We start from the raw sequence: 24093 nt of genomic DNA, 5'->3' as shown, positions 1-24093 counted from the left end.
GAGTACCGGGGGGTTACCGGAACCCCCCGGTGGTTAATGGGCCTACATGGGCCCTAAGGGAGAAGAGGAGGGACGGCCAGGGCAGGCCGCGTGCCCCCTCCCCCCCTAGTCCGAATAGGACAAGGAAGGGGGGCGCCCCCCTTTTCTCTTTCCCCCTTCCCCTTTCCTTCTCCAACAAGGCAAGAGGGGGGAGTCCTACTCCCGGTGGGAGTAGGACTCCTCCAGGCACACCCCTAGGGGCCGGCCGCACCTCCCCCTCTCCCTCCTTTAAATATGGGGGCAGGGGACACCCCATGACACACAAGTTGATCTTCGTGATCGTTCCTTAGCCGTGTGCGGTGCCCCCTTCCACCATATTCCACCTCGGTCATATCGTAGCGGTGCTTAGGCGAAGCCCTCCGTTGGTAGAACATCATCACCGTCATCACGCCGTCGTGCTGACGAAACACTCCCTCAACACTCGGCTGGATCGGAGCTCGAGGGACGTCACCGAGTTGAACGTGTGCAGAACTCGGAGGTGCCGTATGTTCGGTACTTGGATCGGTCGGATCAGGAAGACGTACGACTACTTCCTCTACGTTGTGTCAACGCTTCCGTTGCCGGTCTACGAGGGTACATAGACAACACTCTCCCCTCTCATTGCTATGCATCACCATGATCTTGCGTGTGCGTAGGAATTTTTTTGAAATTACTACGTTCCCCAACAGTGGCATCCGAGCCAGGTTTTATGCGTTGATGTAATATGCACGAGTAGAACACAAGTGATTGTGGGCAATATAAGTCATACTGCTTACCGGCATGTCACACTTTGGTTCGGCGGTATTGTTGGATGAAGCGGCCCAGACCGACATTACGCGTACGCTTACGCGAGACTAGTTTTACCGCCGTGCTATGCACACAGGTGACTAGCGGGTGTCAGTTTCTCCAACTTTAGTTGAACCGAGTGTGGCTACGCCCGGTCCTTGCGAAGGTTAAAACAACACGAACTTGACAAACTATCGTTGTGGTTTTGATGCGTAGGTAAGAACGGTTCTTGCTAAGCCTGTAGCAGCCACGTAAAACTTGCAACAACAAAGTAGAGGACGTCTAACTTGTTTTTGCAGGGCATGTTGTGATGTGATATGGTCAAGACGTGATGAGATATAAGTTGTTGTATGAGATGATCATGTTTTCTTGAAGTTATCGGCAACTGGCAAAAGCCTTATGGTTGTCTCTCTATTGCATAAGATGCAAGCGCCAAATAATTGCTTTACTTTATCGCTATGCGATAGCAATAGTTGCAAGAGCAATAGTTGGCGAGACGACCATGTGACGACACATTGATATAGATCAAGATGATGGAGATCATGGTGTCATGCCGATGACGATGGAGATCATGACGATGCTTTGGAGATGGAGATCAAAGGCACAAGATGATGATGGCCATATCATGTCACATATTATGATTGCATGTGATGTTTATCTTTTATACATCTTATTTTGCTTAGTTCGGCAGTAGCATTATAAGATGATCTCTCACTAAATTTCAAGATAAAAGTGTTCTCCCTGAGTATGCACCGTTGCCAAAGTTCGTCGTGCCCAGACACCACGTGATGATCAGGTGTGATAAGCTCTACGTCCATCTACAACGGGTGCAAGCCAGTTTTGCACACGCAGAATACTCAGGTTAAACTTGACGAGCCTAGCATATGCAGATATGGCTTCGGAACACTGAGACCGAAAGGTCGAGCGTGAATCATATAGTAGATATGATCAACATAGTGATGTTCACCATTGAAAACTACTCCATTTCATGTGATGATCGGTTATGGTTTAGTTGATTTGGATCACGTGATCACTTAGATGATTAGAGGGATGTCTATCCAAGTGGGAGTTCTTAAGTAATATGATTAATTGAACTTTAATTTATCATGAACTTAGTCCTGGTAGTATTAGCATATCTATGTTGTAGATCAATAGCTCGCGATGTTGCTCCCCATTTTATTTTTATATGTTCCTAGAAAAAACTAAGTTGAGAAATGTTAGTAGCAATGATGCGGATTGGATCCGTGATCTGAGGATTATCCTCATTGTTGCACAGAAGAGTTATGTCCTTGATACACCGCTAGGTGACAAACCTATTGTAGGAGCAGATGCAGATGTTATGAACGTTTGGCTAGCTCAATATGATGACTACTTGATAGTTTAGTGCACCATGCTTAACAGCTTAGAATCGGGACTTCAAAGACGTTTTGAACGTCATGGAACATATGAGATGTTCCAAGAGTTGAAGTTAATATTTCAAGCAAATACCTGAGTTGAGAGATATGAAGTCTCCAACAAAAGTCCTATAGCTAAAAGATGGAGGAGAATAGCTCAAGCAGTGAGCATGTGCTCAGATTGTCTGGGTACTACAATCGCTTGAATCAAGTGGGGGTTAATCTTCCAGATAAAATAGTGATTGATAGAATTCTCTAGTCACCATCACCTAGTTAGTAGAACTTCGTGATGAACTATAGTATGCAAGGGATGACGAAAACGATTCCCGAGCTTTTCATGATGATGAAATCGACGAAGGTAGAAATCAAGAAAAGCATCAAGTGTTGATGGTTGACAAGACTACTAGTTTCAAGAAAATGGCAAAGGGAAGAAGGGGAACTTCAAGAAGAACGGCAAGCAAGTTGCTACTCAATTGAAGAAGCCCAAGTCTGTACCTAAGCCTGAGACTAAGTGCTTCTACTGCAAAGGGACTGGTCACTGCAAGCGGAACTGCCCCAAGTATTTGGCGGATAAGAAAGGATGGCAAAGTGAACAAAGGTATATTTGATATACAGATTATTGATGTGTATTTTACTAGTGTTCGTAGCAACCCCTCGGTATGTGATACTGGTTCAGTTGCTAAGAATAGTAACTTGAAACGGGAGTTGCAGAATGAACAGAGACTAGTTAAGGGTGAAGTGACGATGTGTGTTGAAGTGGTTCCAAGATTGATATGATCATCATCGCACACTGCCTATACTTTCGGGATTAGTGTTGAACCTAAATAAGTGTTATTTGGTGTTTGCGTTGAGCATGAATATGATTTGATCATGTTTATTGCAATACAGTTATTCATTTAAGTAAGAGAATAAATTGTTGTTCTGTTTACATGAATAAAACCTTCTATGGTCATACACCCAATGAAAATGGTTTGTTGGATCTCGATCGTGGTGATACACATTCTCATAATATTGAAGTCAAAAGATGCAAAGTTAATAATGATAGTGCAACTTATTTGTGGCACTGCCGTTTAGGTCATATTGATGTAAAGCGCATGAAGAAAATCCATGCTGATGGGCTTTTGGAATCACTTGATTATGAATCAGTTGATGCTTGCGAACCATGCCTCATGGGCAAGATGACTAAGACTCCGTTCTCCGGGACAATGGAGTGAGCAACAGATTTTTTGGAAATCATACATACTGATGTATGTGGTCCGATGAATATTGAGGCTCGCGGCAGGTATCATTATTTTCTGATCTTCACAGATGATTTGAGCAGATATGAGTATATCTACTTGATGAAACACAAGTCTGAAACATTTGAAAAGTTCAAAGAATTTCAGAGTGAAGTGGAGAATCATCGTAACAAAAATAAAAGTTTCTACGATATGATCTCAGAAGTAAAATATTTGAGTTACGAGTTTGGCCTTCAGTTAAAACAATGTGAAATAGTTTCACTACTCACGCCACCTGGAACACCACAGTGTAATGGTGTGTCCGAACATCGTAACCGTACTTTATTAGATATGGTGTGATCTATGATGCCTCTTACAGATTTACCACTATTGTTTTGGGGTTATGCATTAGAGACAGCTACATTCACATTAAATAGGGCACCATCTAAATCCGTTGAGACGACACCGTATGAACTATGGTTTGGAAAGAAACCTAAGTTGTCGTTACTTAAAGTTTGAGGTTGCAATGCTTATGTGAAAAAGTTTCAACCTGATAAGCTCAAACCCAAATCGGAGAAGTGCATCTTCATAGGATACCCAAAAGAAAATGTTGGGTACACCTTCTATCACAGATCCGAAGGCAAGATATTCATTGCTGAGAATGGATCCTTTCTAGAGAAGGAGTTTCTCTCGAAAGAAGTGAGTGGGAGGAAAGTAGAACTTGATGAGGTAACTGTACCTGCTCCCTTATTGGAAAGTAGTTCATCACAGAAATCTGTTCCTGTGACTACTACACCAATTAGTGAGGAAGCTAATGATGATGATCATGTAACTTCAGATCAAGTTACTACCGAACCTCGTAGGTAAACCAGAGTGAGATCCGCACCAGAGTGGTATGGTAATCCTGTTCTGGAGGTCATGTTACTTGACCATGACGAGCCTACGAACTATGAGGAAGCGATGATGAGCCCAGATTCCGCGAAATGGCTTGAGGCCATGAAATCTGAGATGAGATCCATGTATGAGAACAAAGTATGGACTTTGATTAACTTGCCCATTGATCGGAGAGCCATTGAGATTAAATGGATCTTCAAGAGGAAGACGGACGCTGATAGTAGTGTTACTATCTACAAAGCTAGAATTGTCGCAAAAAGGTTTTCGACAAGTTCAAGGTGTTGACTATGATGAGAGTTTCTCACTCGTATCTATGCTTAAGTCTGTCCGAATCATGTTAGCAATTGCCGCATTTTATGAAATCTGGCAAATGGATAAACAAAACTGCATTCCTTAATGGATTTATTAAAGAAGAGTTGTATATGATGCAACCAGAAGGTTTTGTCAATCCTAAAGGTACTAACAAAATATGCAAGCTCCAGCGATCCATCTATGGACTGGTGCAAGCATCTCGGAGTTGGAATATACGCTTTGATAAGTTGATCAAAGCACATAGTTTTATACAGACTTGCGTGAAGCCTGTATTTACAAGAAAGTGAGTCGGAGCACTACAGCATTTCTGATAAGTATATGTGAATGACATATTGTTGATCGGAGATAATGTAGAATTATTCTGCAAAGCATAAAGGAATGTTTAAAAGGAGTTTTTCAAAGAAAGACCTCGGTGAAGCTGCTTACATATTGAGCATCAAGATTTATAGAGATAGATCAAGACGCTTGATAAGTTTTTCAATGAGTACATACCTTGACAAGATTTCGAAGTAGTTCAAAATGGAACAGTCAAAGAAGGAGTTCTTGCCTATGTTACAAGGTGTGAAGTTGAGTAAGACTCAAAAGCCGACCACGGCAGAAGATAGAGAGAGAATGAAAGTCATTCCCTATGCCTCAGCCATAGGTTCTATAAAGTATGCCATGCTGTGTACCAGACCTATTGTATACCCTGCCCTGAGTTTGGCAAGGGAGTACAATAGTGATCTAGAAGTAGATCACTGGACATTGGTCAAAATTATCCTTAGTGGAATAAGGATATGTTTCTCGATTATGGAGGTGACAAAAGGTTCGTCGTAAAGGGTTACATCGATGCAAGTTTGACACTGATACAGATGACTCAAAGTCTCAATCTGGATACATATTGAAAGTGGGAGCAATTAGCTAGATTAGCTCCATGCAGAGCATTATTGACATAGAAATTTGCAAAATACATACGGATCTGAATATGGCAGGCCCGTTGACTAAACTTCCCTCACAAGCAAAACATGATCACACCTTAGTACTCTTTGGGTATTAATCACATAGCGATGTGAACTAGATTATTGACTCTAGTAAACCCTTTGGGTGTTGGTCACATGATGATGTGAACTATGGGTGTTAATCACATCGTGATGTGAACTATTGATGTTAAATCACATGGCAATGTGAACTAGATTATTGACTCTAGTGCAAGTGGGAGACTCAAGGAAATATGCCCTAGAGGCAATAATAAAGTTATTATTTATTTCCTTATATCATGATAAATGTTTATTATTCATGCTAGAATTGTATTAACCGGAAACATAATACATGTGTGAATACATAGACAAACAGAGTGTCACTAGTATGCCTCTACTTGACTAGCTCGTTGATCAAAGATGGTTATGTTTCCTAACCATAGACATGAGTTGTCATTTGATTAACGGGATCACATCATTAGGAGAATGATGTGATTGACTTGACCCATTCTGTTAGCTTAGCACTTGATCGTTTAGTTTTTTGCTATTGCTTTCTTCATGACTTATACATGTTCCTATGACTATGAGATTATGCAACTCCCGTTTACCGGAGGAACACTTTGTGTGCCACCAAACGTCACAACGTAACTGGGTGATTATAAAGGTGCTCTACAGGTGTCTCCGAAGGTACTTGTTGGGTTGGCGTATTTCGAGATTAGGATTTGTCACTCCAATTGTCGGAGAGGTATCTCTGGGCCCACTCGGTAATGCACATCACTATAAGCCTTCAAAGCATTGCAACTAATGAGTTAGTTGCAAGATGATGTATTACGGAACGAGTAAAGAGACTTGCCGGTAACGAGATTGAACTAGGTATTGAGATGCCGACGATCGAATCTCGGGCAAGTAACATACCGATGACAAAGGGAACAATGTATGTTGTTATGCGGTCTGACCGATAAAGATCTTCGTAGAATATGTAGGAGCCAATATGAGCATCCAGGTTCCGCTATTGCTTATTGACCGGAGACGTGTCTCGGTCATGTCTACATAGTTCTCGAACCCGTAGGGTCCGCACGCTTAAAGTTCAATGACAATCATAATTCAGATTTTTTGTTTTGATGTACCGAAGGTTGTTCGGAGTCCCGGATGTGATCACGGACATGACGAGGAGTCTCGAAATGGTCGAGACATAAAGATTGATATATTGGAAGCCTATATTTGGATATCGGAAACGTTCCGGGTGAAATCGGGATTTTACCGGAGTACCGGGGGGTTACCGGAACCCCCCCCCCGGGGGGGGGGGTTAATGGGCCTACATGGGCCCTAAGGGAGAAGAGGAGGGCAGGCTGCACGCCCCCTCCCCCCCCCTAGTCCGAATAGGACAAGGAAGGGGGGCGCCCCCCTTTTCTCTTTCCCCCTTCCCCTTTCCTTCTCCAACAAGGCAAGAGGGGGGAGTCCTACTCCCGGTGGGAGTAGGACTCCTCTAGGCGCACCCCTAGGGGCCGGCCGCACCTCCCCCTCTCCCTCCTTTATATACGGGGGCAGGGGGCACCCCATGACACACAAGTTGATCTTCGTGATCGTTCCTTAGCCGTGTGCGGTGCCCCCTTCCACCATATTCCACCTCGGTCATATCGTAGCGGTGCTTAGGCGAAGCCCTGCGTCGGTAGAACATCATCACCGTCATCACGTCGTCGTGCTGACGAAACTCTCCCTCAACACTCGGCTGGATCAGAGCTCGAGGGACGTCACCGAGTTGAACATGTGCAGAACTCGGAGGTGCCGTACGTTCGGTACTTGGATCGGTCGGATCGGGAAGACGTACGACTACTTCCTCTACGTTGTGTCAATGCTTCTGTTGCCGGCCTACGAGGGTACGTAGACAACACTCTCCCCTCTTGTTGCTATGCATCACCATGATCTTGTGTGTGCGTAGGAATTTTTTTTGAAATTACTACGTTCCCCAACAATAGCAGTCAATGGAAATATGGAGCGCTCCCTTTGTACTGAGGAGCATACCGCGGCTCTCGCAGCTAAGGTACAGGGTGTCCTTATCACGCCGAATACCCCATCAGCCATCAAGCCCCCGGACATTGTCAAACGAGTCCGGTCTACCCTGCAGAACGACAGTTCGGTTCATCCAGAGCTGGACTAACAATTTGGCCTCTGTCAAAACCCCCATCTAATCACGGCATATGTACCGCGCGTGCATAACTATGCACTAAAAATACCATGGGGAAGGACGGAGGCACACTAAGGACAAGGTCCACAATACGGCTCGGCCCTATTCGGACCTTAATCTTCCTCCTTTTTTTCTATTTTCTCTTTTCTCTCTTATTTCATGCTCTTTAAAACCTAGATCACTTTTGGTGGTACAAGGGCCCTTTCTCAGGCCCCTTCTATATATACGATCGTTGATCCTTTTAAAGGATCCTTCACCAAGGTGAAAAGCGGCGCAGACGTGCGGCACGGTGTCCAAAGGATCTTCAAGACCACCTTGTTTTAGGACCTGTATATAGCTTTCCCTTGTTCACAAATTCTTGGCATGTAAAATAGCCTTGATGCTTATGGCATTCTCTATAAGAGCACATTTTGACATATCAATCAGACTATAGTGGAAACAGTTTTGTCCAACCCTATTTGGTGTTGGCTTATTTCATAACCTGTATTCTATCTTCACGACAGATTGACATATACACCTCGGCATAAATTGTGAGGGGCTCTATTCGGTCACACATATCTTTCAAACACGAAAAAAGTCTGAACGCTTTTATAGTATACTTTGACGTCCCGAATACTGCATTATATGCATCGGCTCCGAATCATGTCTTTGGTCAATAGTTGGGTTGCCCGGCTACTGTGGTTACCACCTTACGTTCCGCTTGTTCGACTAATGTAGTAAAGGGAGAACTGATGCGATTGTGTTTCTGGTTCGTCCGGTCAAACACCTCAGTAGAGAAAGCCGAAAACTGATTGTCATAATATAGCGAGAGCTGGTCAGCGGTTCGGTGACTTACTAAATCTTTTGCGATTTTTTCCGTATTATACGAAGGACTGGCCTCCACCCAGTCACGTGCCTAAGGCATCCAAGTTCGGATAGCCGCACACGCACCAGGGGCTAGCTCATAGTCCCATTGTCAAACTCCTATGGCTAAGTGAGAGTGATAAAGTCGCATAGTCTGATTGCCTGGTTCGCTGCATGGTCACCTCCTTTACGGACCAAGACATTGGGTCAAGTGTGGTCATGTGCTATTTAAACACCCCCGTAGTATCTACGTGGGCTGAAGCCAACAACTAGCAAACTTTCAGATATAAAAACGGCCGCACAGGAGGAAAACAATTTTAGATAAAGGCACAAATATATTATAAAAGCCTTGGTTCATAACACAAAGTCTGGGCAGCCCGGATACATCCATTCAAACATAATATCCTTTGAGCATTGACCCTCTATTAAACGGCACCCTCTAGGACGTCTTCGAAATATCGCTCCGGCTTGCGATAGTCCTTGCCTTCAGGTGGGCCCTCAACTGCCACGACGGCGGCCTTCATCTTTGCCCAGTGCATCTTGACACGGGCAAAGGCCATTCGAGCGCCCTCTATGCACGCCGAGCGCTTTACAGCTTCAACTCGGCGCAAAGCGTCGCCGAGCCGCTTGACCAGGCTGAAGTAGCTTCTAGGAATGGGTTCGGCTGGCCATAGCCGAACTATGATGTCCTTCATGGCCAAACTGGACATCCTATGCAGTTCCGCCAGTTGCATCATCTGGTTGTTCAGCAGCGCTGGCCGCTCCGGCTCCAGGTACTGCGACCCAAAGAGCTTCTCCATCGTGTTACCTTCTTGGGCCCGAAAATATTATGCGGCGTCGGCAGCACTCCTCGGAAGGTCCGCAAAGGCATTTGGAGAACTCCACAATCGATTAAGTAAATCATATCTCCGATCGCCAAATATACTCTATAACAGAAAGGGCTTACCAACCGCTATCTGTTCGGCCTGCTTGATCTCCTCGCGAGCCGCCCGGGACTCGGTCCGCGCCTCCTTGGCCTCCCGAAGAGCCTTGGTGAGATTGACCGCTTGGGCCTTATTCTTCTCCTCCAAGGCCTCGCACTTGCTGGCGGCATCCTTGAGCTCCTGCTCCAGTTCGGTCACCCGCTCCTCATACATGCGGTGGGTGACCTGCTCGGCCTTTAAATCTGCAGCCGCTTTGTCAACGGATGCTTGGCTCACCCATGCCCGCTCCTTGGCTTGAGCGAGGGCGCTCTTCAGGGTCTCGACCTCGGCCGCACTACCTGCAAATATAATCAGGGCAACACAGGAGATTAGACTCCGCATTGGCATATTACTTCAGGTGTGTAAACAATTTTTTCAAACATACATTGGCGCCTCATCAAACCGCTTGTTGATGCAGACGAGGTCCTCATCGGCCCGCTCCAGCTTCCGCTTGAGTTTGGATACTTCGGCGGCCTAGGCGGTCGGCACTAACAGTGAAGCCTGTTTTACCAAAATAGACAAGTATGTTATCTCCTGCGAATATTACTTGATCCTCTGTTCGGTCTTTTTTCAAAAACCGAACAGAGTCTCAGGGGCTACTATCTATACACAGGCATATTTTTTGCATATGCAAAGTGGCTAAGAATATTACATCGCGTACCTCAAAGCCTGTTAATAGGCTGATGAAGGCTTCGTTCAGCCCGCTTTTGGCGGACTGAACCTTCTCAACCACCGTACCCTCGAGGGTACGGTGCTCCTCCACAATGGAAGCACGTCGAAGTGCTTCCACCAAAGTGTTCGACACCTCTGGATTGATAGAGGTCACCGGTGGAGTCGACGCTCCCCCTCCTTTAAAGGGGGCTTCTTGCTCGATTTCGGAGCCGTATGGGTCTCCGAAATAATGTTCGGCTGGGGGACGGATTGGTCATGGCCCCCGTCGCCAGTCTCCATGGGGTTGGTTCCCCCATGTTCTCGACAGCCGAGGTGTTACCCTCTGGCGCCGTCTTGGCGACCTCCCGCACCTCTCCATGGCCCGGAGAAGCTCTTCGGGACAACACTTCAGTGTTATCCGTGGCGGTTGGCGGAGAGGCTCGCGGAGGCGTCTCGCTCTCCACCATCCCCGGCTCTAGCGAATTCCCCGAAGATGATGATAGTTGGGGGAGATTGCGGGTGATACGTCCATTTTGCATCATGCTTTTATATCGATATTTATTGCATTATGGGTTGTTATTACACATTATGTCAGAATACTTATGCCTATTCTCTCTTATTTTACAAGGTTTACATAAAGAGTGAGAATGTCAGCAGCTGGGATTCTGGGCTGGAAAAAGAGCAAATATTAGAGACCTATTCTTCATAGCTCCAAAAGTCCTGAAACTTCACGGAAGACGTTTTCAGAATATATAAAAAATACTCAGCGAAAGAAACTCACCAGGGGGCCACACCCTACCCACGAGGGTGGGGGGCGCGCCCTACCCCCCTGGGCGCGCCCCCTACCTCATGGGCCCCCTGGTGGCCCTTCGGTGGCCATCTTCTGCTATATGAAGTCTTTCGATGGGAAAAAATCACAAGCCTTCTTCTCGGATGAAACTCCGCCGCCACGAGGCGGAACCTTGGCGGAACCAATCTAGGGCTCTGGCGGAGCTGTTCTGCCAGGGAAACTTCCCTCCCGGAGGGGGAAATCATCACCAACGCTCCTCTCATCGGGAGAGGGCAATCTCCATCAACATCTTCATCAGCACCATCTCCTCTCAAAACCCTAGTTCATCTCTTGTATCCAATTATTGTCTCCAAGTCCGGGATTGGTGCTAGTAGGTTGCTAGTAGTGTTAATTACTCCTTGTAGTTGATGCTAGTTGGTTTAATTGGTGGAAGATCATATGTTCAGATCCTATATGCATATTAATACCCCTCTGATTATGAACATGTTTATGCTTTGTGAGTAGTTACTTTTGTTCCTGAGGACATGGGAGAAGTCTTGCTATTAGTAGTCATGTGAATTTGGTATTCGTTCGATATTTTGATGAGATGTATGTTGTCTCTCCTCTAGTGGTGTTATGTGAACGTCTACTACATGACACTTCACCATTGTTTTGGCCTAGAGGAATGCATTGGGGAGTAATAAGTAGATGATGGGTTGCTAGAGTGACAGAAGCTTAAACCCTAGTTTATGCGTTGCTTCGTAAGGGGCTGATTTGGATCCATATGTTTCATGCTATTGCTAGGTTTACCTTAATACTTTTGTTGTAGTTGCGGATGCTTGCAATAGAGGTTAATCATAAGTGGGATGCTCGTCCAAGTAAGGGCAGTACCCAAGCATCGGTCCACCCACATACCAGATTATCAAAGTACCGAACGCGAATCATATGAGTGTGATGAAAACTAGCTTGACGATATTCCCATGTGTCCTCGGGAGCGCTTTTCTCTATATAAGAGTTTGTCCAGGCTTGTCCTTTGCTACAAAAAGGATTGGGCCACCTTGCTGCACTTTATTTACTTTTGTTACTTGTTGCTTGTTACAAATTATCCTATCACAAAACTATCTGTTACCACTTATTTCAGTACTTGCAGAGAATACCTTGCTAGAAACCGCTTATCATTTCCTTCTGCTCCTCGTTGAGTTCGACACTCTTACTTATCGAAAGTACTATGATAGATCCCCTATACTTGTGGGTCATCAAGACTCTTTTCTGGCGCCGTTGCCGGGGAGTGAAGCGCCTTTGGTAGGTGGAATTTGGTAAGGAAAATTTATATAGTGTACTGAAATTTACTGTCACTTGTTACTATGGAAAGTAATCCTCTGAGGGGCTTGTTCGGGGTATCTTCACCCCGAACAGTAGAGCAAAGAGTTGCTCCTCAACCTACTCAACCTACTAAAAATGAAAATGAAAATGACTGCTTTGAAATTCCTTCGGGTATGATAGAAAAACTGCTAGCTAATCCCTTTTTAGGAGATGGAACAAAACATCCTGATGAGCATCTAATATATGTGGATGAAGTTTGTGGACTATTTAAGCTTGCAGGTGTACCCGGAGATGTTGTTAAGAAGAGGGTCTTCCCTTTATCTTTGAAGGGAGACGCATCGACATGGTATAGGCTATGTGATGATATGGGGTCTTGGAATTACAAACGATTGAAATTGGAATTTCATCAGAAGTTTTATCCTATGCATCTTTTTCATCGTGATCGCAATTACATATATAATTTTTGGCTTCGCGAAGGAGAAAGCATCGCTCAAGCTTGGGGGAGGCTTAAATCAATGTTATATTCATGCCGCAATCATGAGCTCTCGAGAAAAATGATTATTCAAAATTTCTATGCTCGGCTTTCTGATAACAATCGCACCATGCTTGATACTTCTTGTGCTGGCTCTTTTATGATGAAGACTATTGAATTCAAATGGGATTTATTGGAAAGAATTAAACACAACTCTGAAGATTGGGACCTCGACAAAGGTAAGGAGTCAGGTATAACATCTAGTTTTGATTGTGTTAAATCTTTTATTGATACCGATATTTTTCGTAAATTTAGCACTAGATATGGACTTGATTTTGAGATAGTAGCTTCTTTCTGTGAATCTTTTGCTACTTATGTTGATCTCCCCAAGGAGAAGTGGTTTAAATATCATCCTCCCATAGAAGTAAAAGTAGCTGCACCTATTAAAGTTGAAGAAAAGATTGTCACTTATAATGATCCTATTGTTCCTACTTCTTATGTTGAGAAACCACCTTTCCCTATTAGGATAAAGGATCATGCTAAAGCTTCAACTGTAGTTCGTAAAAGCAATATTAAAACATATACACCTCCTGAGCAAGTTAAAGTTGAACCTAAAATTGCTATTGTTAAAGATCTCTTGTCTGATAATATTGATGGGCATGTTATTTTTTTCTATGATGAAACTGCTAGAATTGCTAAACCCTGTGCTAAAGATAAACCTAGACTTGTGGTAGGCATGCCTGTTATTTCTGTTAAAATAGGAGATCATTGTTATCATGGCTTATGTGATATGGGTGCTAGTGCTAGTGCAATACCTTATTCCTTATACAAAGAAGTTATGCATGATATTGCACCTGCTGAGATGGAAGATATTGATGTCACAATTAAACTTGCCAATAGAGATACTATTTCACCAATGGGAATTGTTAGAGATGTTGAAGTCTTGTGTGGGAAAACTAAATATCCTGCTGATTTTCTTGTTCTTGGTTCCCCACAAGATAGCTTTTGTCCCATTATATTTGGTAGACCCTTCTTGAACACTGTTAATGCTACCATAGATTGCAAAAGGGATGTTGTTACTTTCGGTTTAGATGATATGACTCATGAATTTAATTTTTCTAAATTTAGTAGAAAACACCGTGAAGAAGAATTACCTAGTAAGGATGAAATTATTGGTCTTGCTTCTATTGCCGTACCTCCTAGTGATCCTTTAGAACATTATTTGCTAGACCATGAAAATGATATGTTTATGAATGAAAGAAGGGAATTAGATGAAGTATTCTTTAAATAAGAACCTATTCTGAAACACAATTTACCTGTTGAAATATTAGGGGATCCTCCTCCACCCAAGGGTGATCCCGTGTTTGAGCTTAAACAATTACTTGATACTCTTAAATATGCTTATCTTGATGAGAAAAAGATATATCTTGTTATTATTAGTGGTAACCTTTGAGAGCATGAGGAAGAGAGATTATTGAAAACTCTGAAGAAGCACCATGCTGCTATTGGGTATACTCTTGATGATTTTAAGGGCATTAGCCCCACTCTATGTCAACATAAAATTAATTTGGAAGAAGATGCTAAACCAGTTCGTGATCATCAACGTCGGCTGAATCCTAAAATGAAAGAAGTGGTAAGAAAGGAAATACTAAAGCTCCTTGCGGTAGGTATAATCTATCCCGTTGCTGATAGTCAGTGGGTAAGTCCTGTCCATTGTGTCCCTAAGAAGGGAGGTATTACTGTCGTTCCTAATGATAAAGATGAATTGATTCCTCAAAGAATTATTACAGGTTATAGGATGGTAATTGATTTCCGCAAATTAAATAAGGCAACTAAAAAGGATCATTACCCCTTACCTTTTATCGATCAAATGCTAGAAAGATTATCCAAACATACACATTTTTTCTTTCTAGATGGTTATTCTGGTTTCTCTCAAATACCTGTGTCAGCCAAAGATCAATCAAAGACTACTTTTACATGCCCTTTTGGTACTTTTGCTTATAGACGTATGCCTTTTGGTTTATGTAATACACCTGCTACCTTTCAAAGATGCGTGATGGCTATATTCTCTGACTTTTGTGAAAAGATTTGTGAGGTTTTCATGGACGACTTTTCCGTTTATGGATCTTCTTTTGATGATTGCTTAAGCAACCTTGGTCATGTCTTGCAGAGATGCGAAGAAACTAATCTTGTCTTGAATTGGGAAAAGTGCCACTTTATGGTTAATGAAGGTATTGTCTTGGGGCATAAAGTTTCTGAAAGAGGTATTGAAGTTGATAAAGCCAAGGTTGATGCTATTGAAAAGATGCCATGTCCCAAGGACATCAAAGGTATAAGAATTTTCCTTGGTCATGCCGGACTTTATAGGAGGTTCATTAAGGACTTCTCAAAAATTTCTCAGCCTCTGACTAATTTATTACAAAAAGATATACCATTTGTTTTTTATGATGATTGTGTAGAAGCATTTCAAATACTTAAGAAAGCATTGATTTCTGCACCTATTGTTCAGCCCCCTGATTAGAATTTACCCTTTGAAATTATGTGTGATGCTAGTGATTATGTTGTAGGTGCTGTTCTAGGACAAAGAATTGATAAGAAATTAAATGTTATTCAATATGCTAGTAAAACCCTAGACAATGCTCAAAGAAATTATGCTACCACTGAAAAGAATTCTTAGCAGTTGTATTTGCTTGTGATAAGTTCAGACCTTATATTGTTGATTCTAAAGTAACTATTCACACTGATCACGCTGCTATTAAATATCTCATGGAAAAAAAAGATGCTAAACCTAGACTTATTAGATGGGTTCTCTTGCTACAAGAATTTGACTTACATATTGTTGATAGAAAGGGAGCTGAGAACCCCGTTGCAGACAACTTGTCTAGGTTAGAAAATGTGCTTGATGACCCACTTCCTATTGATGATAGCTTTCTGGATGAGCAACTAAATGTCATAAATGCTTCTCATACTGCTCCATGGTATGCTGATTATGCTAATTACATTGTTGCTAAGTTTATACCACCTAGTTTCACATACCAGCAAAAGAAAAAGTTCTTCTATGATTTGAGGCATTACTTTTGGGATGATCCACATCTTTATAAAGAAGGAGTAGGTGGTGTTATTAGACGTTGTGTACCTGAGCATGAACATGAACAGATCCTACGCAAGTGTCACTCCGAAGCTTATGGAGGACACCATGCTGGAGACATAACTGCACATAAGATATTGCAATCTGGTTTTTATTGGCCCACTCTCTTCAAGGATGCCCGTAAGTTTGTCTTATCTTCTGATGAATGTCAAAGAATTGGTAATATTAGTAGACGTCAAGAAATGCCTATGAACTATTCACTCGTTATTGAACCATTTGATGTTTGGGGCTTTGATTATATGGGACCCTTTCCTTCCTCTAATGGATATACACATATTTTAGTTGCTGTTGATTACGTTACTAAGTGGGTAGAAGCTTTCCAACTAGTAGTGCTGACACCTCTATTAAAATGCTTAAAGAAGTTATTTTCCCAAGATTTGGAGTCCCTAGATATTTAATGACTGATGGTGGTTCACACTTTATTCATGGTGCTTTCCGTAAAATGCTAGCTAAATATGATGTTAATCATAGAATTGCATCTCCTTATCACCCTCAGTCTAGTGGTCAAGTAGAATTGAGTAATAGAGAGCTCAAGTTAATTTTGCAAAAGACTGTTAATAGATCTAGAAAAAATTGGTCCAAGAAACTTGATGATGCATTATGGGCCTATAGAACTGCATATAAAAATCCTATGGATATGTCTCCGTATAAAATGGTTTATGGAAAAGCATGTCACTTACCTCTCGAACTAGAACACAAGGCATATTGGGCTATTAAAGAACTCGATCATGATTTCAAACTTGCCGGTGAGAAGAGGCTATTTGATATTAGCTCACTTGATGAATGGAGAACCCAAGCCTATGAAAATGCCAAGTTGTTTAAATAAAAAGTTAAAAGATGGCACGACAAAAGAATACAAAAGCATGAATTTAATGTAGGTGATTATGTATTGCTATACAACTCTCGTTTAAGATTTTTTGCAGGAAAAATTCTCTCTAAATGGGAAGCTCCTTACATTATCGAGGAGGTCTATCGTTCCGGTGCCATAAAAATCAACAACTTCGAAGGCACAAATCCGAAGGTGGTGAACGGTCAAAGAATCAAACATTATATCTCAGGTAATCCCATAAATGTTGAAACCAATATTATTGAAACCGTACCCCCGGAGGAATACATAAGGGACACTTTCCGGAACGCTTCAGACTCCGAAAAGGAATAGGTATGTGGTACGGTAAGTAAACCGACTCCAAAACAATTTTTAAGGCAATATTTCTGCGTTTTGGAATATTTAGAAAAATAGAAAAATAAGTAGCAGTCCGGGAAGGACACGAGGGCTCCACGAGGGTGGAGGGCGCGCCCTACCCACCTGGGCGCGCCCCCTACCTCGTGGGCACCTCGTGTGCTCTCCGGACTCCGTTTTCGTACACGACACGTATTTTGGTCGGTAAAAATTCATTATATAATCTCCCGGGTTTTGACTCCCGTATCACGCAAAAATCTCCTGTTTTTGTTTCGAGTTGTTTTTCTGACAGATCCAGGTCGTCATGTCGTCTTCAAGCGCCCCCAAGGACCAGTTCTTCGAGAAGGTCATCAACCCCTACCTCGCAGAAGTGCTGCAACACCCTCAAACAATTGAGATGCGTGAGGGGGTTGTTGCACATCCGTGATGCTGAGGGACCAAGGAAGACCGGAAGAACGGAGGCAAGGCTCGAGGCATTGGAGCAAGAAGTTTTCAAGTGTCAGGTCGTGGTGGAGCGTGGACTCGATTCCAATCACATCATGATCACGGAGTTCACCAACAACCACAAGCTGGACATCAAGGACATTGGGGAGGCGATCTTCAAGCTTCATGAGAAAAACGAGCACCTCCAAGCCCAGATCTATGACCTGTAAAATCAAAACTGTGAGTATGAATATAGATTCAAGAGGATGAGTTTGGCTGCAGATTTGAGGTTCCAGGAGACTCGGTCATCCTTCTATGATGGTGAGCCTATGCCCTGGAAAAAGGGCGACAAGCCTACGCCATCAACAAAATCACCACCGTCTACACCAACAAAGAAGAATTGAGTATCTGGTATGGGCACTCCCTTTGGCAACTGCCAAGCTTGGGGGAGTGCCCCGGTATCGTATCACCATCACTTTTATCTTTACCATTTTTCTTAGTTCGATCCTTTTGGTAATATCTTGATCTAGTAGAATAAAAGTTCTTAGTATGATCTAGTTGTGAGTTTTGCTTTATAATCCTTCTATGTAATCGAGTCCGTGAGCTATATAATAAAGATTAGTGTTGAGTCAAGGGCTTGATTCTTTTGCCATGATCTTAAGTGAATAAAAGAAAAGAGAAAGAAAAAAAAGAAACAAAGAGATCATGTGGATCTCATGGAGAGTAATGAGCTCACATAGAAAAAGTATGATGAATAAAAGTTGTTGAGGGTTGACAAACATAGTTTTGGTCATCGTTGCAATTAATAGGAAGTAATAAAGAAAGAGAGGTATTCACATGTAGATATACTATCTTGGACATCTTTTATGATTGTGAGCACTCATTAAAATATGACATGCTAAAGAGTTGACGTTGGGCAAGGAAGACAACGTAATGGGTTATGTTTTCTTACATCTGAGATAAATTATATTGTCATGGATCATCCAACATGGTTGAGCTTGCCTTTCCCTCTCATGCTAGCCAAATTCATCGCACTAAGTAGAGATACTACCTGTGCTTCTAAATACCCTTAAACCAGGTTTGCCATGAGAGTCCACCATACCTGCCTATGGATTGAGTAAGATCCTCCAAGTAAGTTGTCATCGGTGCAAAGCAATAAAAATTGCTCTCTAAACATGTATGACTTATTAGTGTTGGAGAAAATAAGCTTTATACGATCGTGTGATATGGAAGAAATAAAAGTGACAGACTGCATAATAAAGGTCCATATTACAAGTGGCAATATAAAGTGACGTTCTTTCGCATTAAGATTTTGTGCATCCAGCCATAAAAGCGCATGACAACCTCTGCTTCCCTCTACGAAGGGCCTATCTTTTACTTTTATCTCCTACCTTGCATAAGAGTCATGGTGATCTTCACCCTTCCTTTTTATATTTTATCCTTTGGCAAGCACAATATGTTGGAAAGATCCTAGTATATATGGCTAATTGGATGTGAGTTTTCATGAACTATTATTGTTGACATTACCCTTGAGGTAAAACGTTGGGAGGCAAAACTATAAGCCCATATCTTTCTCTGTGTCCGATTAAAACTCCATATCCGTAAGTATTGCGTGAGTGTCAACAATTGTGAAAGACTATATGATAGTTGAGTATGTGGACTTGCTGAAAAGCTCTTATATGTTGACTCTTTCCTCTGTTATGATAAATTGCAATTGCTCCAATGACTGAGATTATAGTTTGTTAGTTTTCAATGAAGTTTACGATTCATACCTGAAATTGTGATTGAATTATTACTCTAGCATAAGAAATCATATGGCAAGAATTATATAAGTTGTTGTTCTAAGAATGATCATGATGCCCTCATGTTCGTATTTTATTTTTATCGACACCTCTATCTCTAAACATGTGGACATATTTTTCGATTTCGGCTTTTCGCTTGAGGACAAGCGAGGTCTAAGCTTGGGGGAGTTGATACGTCCATTTTGCATCATGCTTTTATATCGATATTTATTGCATTATGGGTTGTTATTACACATTATGTCACAATACTTATGCCTATTCTCTCTTATTTTACAAGGTTTACATAAAGAGTGAGAATGCCGGCAGCTGGGATTCTAGGCTAGAAAAGGAGCAAATATTAAAGACCTATTCTGCACAGCTCCAAAAGTCCTGAAACTTCACGGAAGATGTTTTCAGAATATATAAAAAATACTCAGCGAAAGAAACTCACCAGGGGGGCCACACCCTGCCCACGAGGGTGGGGGCGCGCCCTATCCCCCTGGGCGTGCCCCCCTACCTCGTGGGCCCCCAGGTGGCCATCTTCTGCTATATGAAGTCTTTCGATGGGAAAAAAAATCACAAGCCTTCTTCTCGGACGAAACTCCGCCGCCACGAGGCGGAACCTTGGCGGAACCAATCTAGGGCTCTGGCGGAGCTGTTCTGCCAGGGAAACTTCCCTCCCGGAGGGGGAAATCATCACCAACGCTCCTCTCATCGGGAGAGGGCAATCTCCATCAACATCTTCATCAGCACCATCTCCTCTCAAAACCCTAGTTCATCTCTTGTATCCAATTCTTGTCTCCAAGTCCGGGATTGGTGCTAGTAGTGTTAATTACTCCTTGTAGTTGATGCTAGTTGGTTTAATTGGTGGAAGATCATATGTTCAGATCCTATATGCATATTAATACCCCTCTGATTATGAACATGTTTATGCTTTGTGAGTAGTTACTTTTGTTCCTGAGGACATGGGAGAAGTCTTGCTATTAGTAGTCATGTGAATTTGGCATTCGTTCGATATTTTGATGAGATGTATGTTGTCTCTCCTCTAGTGGTGTTATGTGAATGTCTACTACATGACACTTCACCATTGTTTGGGCCTAGAGGAAGGCATTGGGGAGTAATAAGTAGATGATGGGTTGCTAGAGTGACAGAAGCTTAAACCCTAGTTTATACGTTGCTTCGTAAGGGGCTGATTTGGATCCATATGTTTCATGCTATGGTTAGGTTTACCTTAATACTTTTGTTGTAGTTGTGGATGCTTGCAATAGAGGTTAATCATAAGTGGATGCTTGCCCAAGTAAGGGCAGTACCCAAGCACCGGTCCACCCACATACCATATTATCAAAGTACCGAACGTGAATCATATGAGTGTGATGAAAACTAGCTTGACGATATTCCCATGTGTCCTCGGGAGCGCTTTTCTCTATATAAGAGTTTGTCCAGGCTTGTCCTTTGCTACAAAAAGGATTGGGCCACCTTGCTGCACTTTATTTACTTTTTTTACTTGTTGCTCGTTACAAATTATCCTATCACAAAACTATCTGTTACCACTTATTTCAGTACTTGCAGAGAATACCTTGTTGGAAACCGCTTATCATTTCCTTCTGCTCCTCGTTGGGTTCGACACTCTTACTTATCGAAAGGACTACGATAGATCCTCTATACTTGTGGGTCATCAGCGGGCCGGACTGCAGCACACAATATAATGTGTTAAAACTACAATCATAAAAACCGGATATATGTATGGTATCCTAGGGTACTTACAATGCGGCCAGGGGCTTCGACCTGGGGCGCCACTCGGGGATGGCTTCGGCATCCGAGTCCGAGCTGTCTGAAAGGGATATCTTCCCCCTCTTGGACGCCCCCGCCTTTAGGTCCACGGAGGCCGCCCTTTTCTTCTTCCTCCCCTTAAGGGGAGAATTGCTCTCTTCCTCCTCCTCCTCTTCATCTCCCTCATGGGAGGAGGGAGCTTCGGTATCTCCGGATGTAGCGTCCGAAGTACCTTTACGACGGAGGCCACTTTTGGCCTCCTTGCCCTTCTTCTTGGCCCTATTCTCCGGTGCCTGGTACGGCGCCGGGACCAGCATCCTCGTTAGCAGGGGAATGGCTCGGTCTTCGGGTAGCAGAGCCGGACACTTGATCCACTCCGCCTCCTTTGTCCGGCCCTAATTACAGGATGGAAGGCTCAACATACCCTTTGATTTATGAACTGAAGTTATGTTCAGAAACTAGAAAACTTACCGGGGTGGCCGGATGAGCGCAGTCGAGGCTGATGTCATCGGTCATCTCCGGCCATGACTTCTAGGCCTTGAAAATTAGTTTCCAGATCTCTTCATGTGTCATGCCGAAGATTCACGGCAGGGTCCGCGGACCTTCCGGATTGAACTCCCACATGTGGACAAGCCGGCGCTGGCAGGGGAGGATCCGACGAAAAAGCATCACCTGAATCATATCAGCGAGACTGGTGTTCTTCTCTATCATATTTTTTATGCTCTTTTGCAACACCATCACTTCATCGGACGATGCCCAATCCAGGCCCTTGTTAATCCAGGACATGAGCCGCATTGGGGGGGGGGGTCCGGATTTAAACTCAGGAGTGGCTGCCCATGTGGCGCCATGGGGTTCGTTGATGTAGAACCACTCCTGTTGCTATCCCTTCACGGTCTCCATGAAGGCCCCTTTGGGCCAGGTGACATTGGGGAGCTTGCTCACCATGGCGCCGCCATAGTCCGCATGTTGCCCGTCGACCACTTTCGGATTCACGTTGAAAACCTTAAGCCATAGGCCGAAGTGGGGGGGATGCGGAGGAGCGCCTCACACACGACGATGAACGCCGAAATGTGGAGGAAGGAATTTTGGGCTAGATCGTGGAAATCTAGCCCATAATAGAACATGAGGCCGTGGACGAAAGGGTGGAGAGGAAACCCTAGTCCGCAGAGGAAGTGGGGGATAAACACCACCCTCTCGCCGGGCTCCGAAGTAGGGATGATCTGCTTTTTTGCAGGGAGCCTGTGTGCGATACTCGCAGCCAGGTACCCCACTTCCCGGAGTTCCCTGACGTTCTTCTCCGTGACGGAGGAAGTCATCCACTTGCCCTGCGAGCCAGATCCGGCCATGGCTGGAGAGATTGGGCGGTGGGAAAGATTGAAGCTTGAGCGCTGGAGCTCGAGGATGAGAAGGCTGGGGAAGGAAGAAGGTGTGGGGTAAAAAGATGGATCTTTATCCACTTATATAGGCAGTGAATATCAAGTGCCCCCACAAGCCTTAAAACCCGCCTGTTCCGAAGGGGTCGTGCGAATGGCACGGTTGGATTACCCAAATCCATATTGATGAAAATCCTGCAATAAGGGGACACGATATCTGCTTTGACAAGACGTGTCAATGGAGGCTATGCCTCAAAACACAAAGCAGGAGGCCAACAAACGATTCAAAATAATAAAAAGGCCAGATGTGATGTTTCGCCGAAAAAGCTGTTAGTAGACATACCTTATTTTGATTAAGTATTGTACCCTTGTGGTTGAGGGTTGTAACTATTATATAGAGCCGGATACAGTTCTCTTGCTCAGAAGACTGCTTTGAAGTATGTGGAGAAGGAACCCACCTTGCAATGCCGAAGACAATCTATGAGCCGAACACATCGTCATGGAAGACTGGTTCAGGGGCTACTGAGGGAGTCCTGAACTAAGGGGTCCTCGAGAGTCTGTCCCGTGTGTTGTGAGATGGACCGATGGGCCGTGAAGATACAAGGTAGAAGGCCTTCCCCTGTGTCCGGGTGGGACTCTCCTTTGCGTGGATGGCAAGGTTAACGTCCGGATGTGTAGTTTCATTTCTCTGTAAACTAACTCTGTACAACCCTAGACCCCTCTGGTGTCTATATAAACCGGAGGGTTTTGTCCGTAGAGTCTCTCATAATTCATATAGGCTAGACATCTAGGGTTTAGCCATTACGACCTCGAGGTAGATCAACTCTTGTAACCCCTATACTCATCAAATACAATCAATCAGGGCGTAGGGTTTTACCTCCATTAAGAGGGAACGAACCTGGGTAAACATCGTGTCCCCCTTGTCTCCTGTTACCTTCGATCCTCAGACGCACAGTTTGGGACCCCCTACCCAAGATCAGCCGGTTTTGACGGCACCAAGAAGGGCAACCCCGGATGACCTTCTCCACCATAGCCAAACATGCTAATTTTTGGTAGTCTGATGACATGTAGTAGTCGGACGATGTAGCATCGTTTAAGTAGTTGCATGAGTTTGCATGGATTTGAGACATGCTAATTAAGGTGTTCTATTGTGAGAAGGGTAATTTGATGCTTGATCGGTCAGTGTCCGCGGACGCGCCCGGGCACATCCGCAGGCGTTTGAGGTGTCGAATGTGCCAAGTCCGGTTGTGCTCTTATGATGAACTGACCATTGTGGTAGTACTACGTGTACGCATGTTCCTTGTAATTTTGCCGTGGAATGAAACAGAGTAATTTGCATGACCTTATGTGCATCATTATAGATGTGTTTGGTTACTCGAACCATTTTTGCCACTTTGCATACTTGTCCCAGTTGAGTCTGGTAGAGCTAATGCAGACAAAAAACCAACATTTGCATGTTGTTTGGTTGCGTGCATCCCCTCTCCCTGTATCGTAGCAACGACTCTATGTGTTGTGTTTGGTTGCTTGCATTAACTAGGTTCATGCAACTACATGTTGTTTGGTTTTACACACTGGACATGATTAAGAGTTAATAACAACATATAACACATAGTTACACTAGAGTGCTTCGGCGACT

The sequence above is a fragment of the Triticum urartu genome, chromosome 2A (assembly GCF_056163025.1).
Source record: "Triticum urartu cultivar PI428250 chromosome 2A, HENAU_Tu73, whole genome shotgun sequence".
NCBI lineage: Eukaryota > Viridiplantae > Streptophyta > Magnoliopsida > Poales > Poaceae > Triticum > Triticum urartu.
This window is presented reverse-complemented; position numbering follows the sequence as displayed.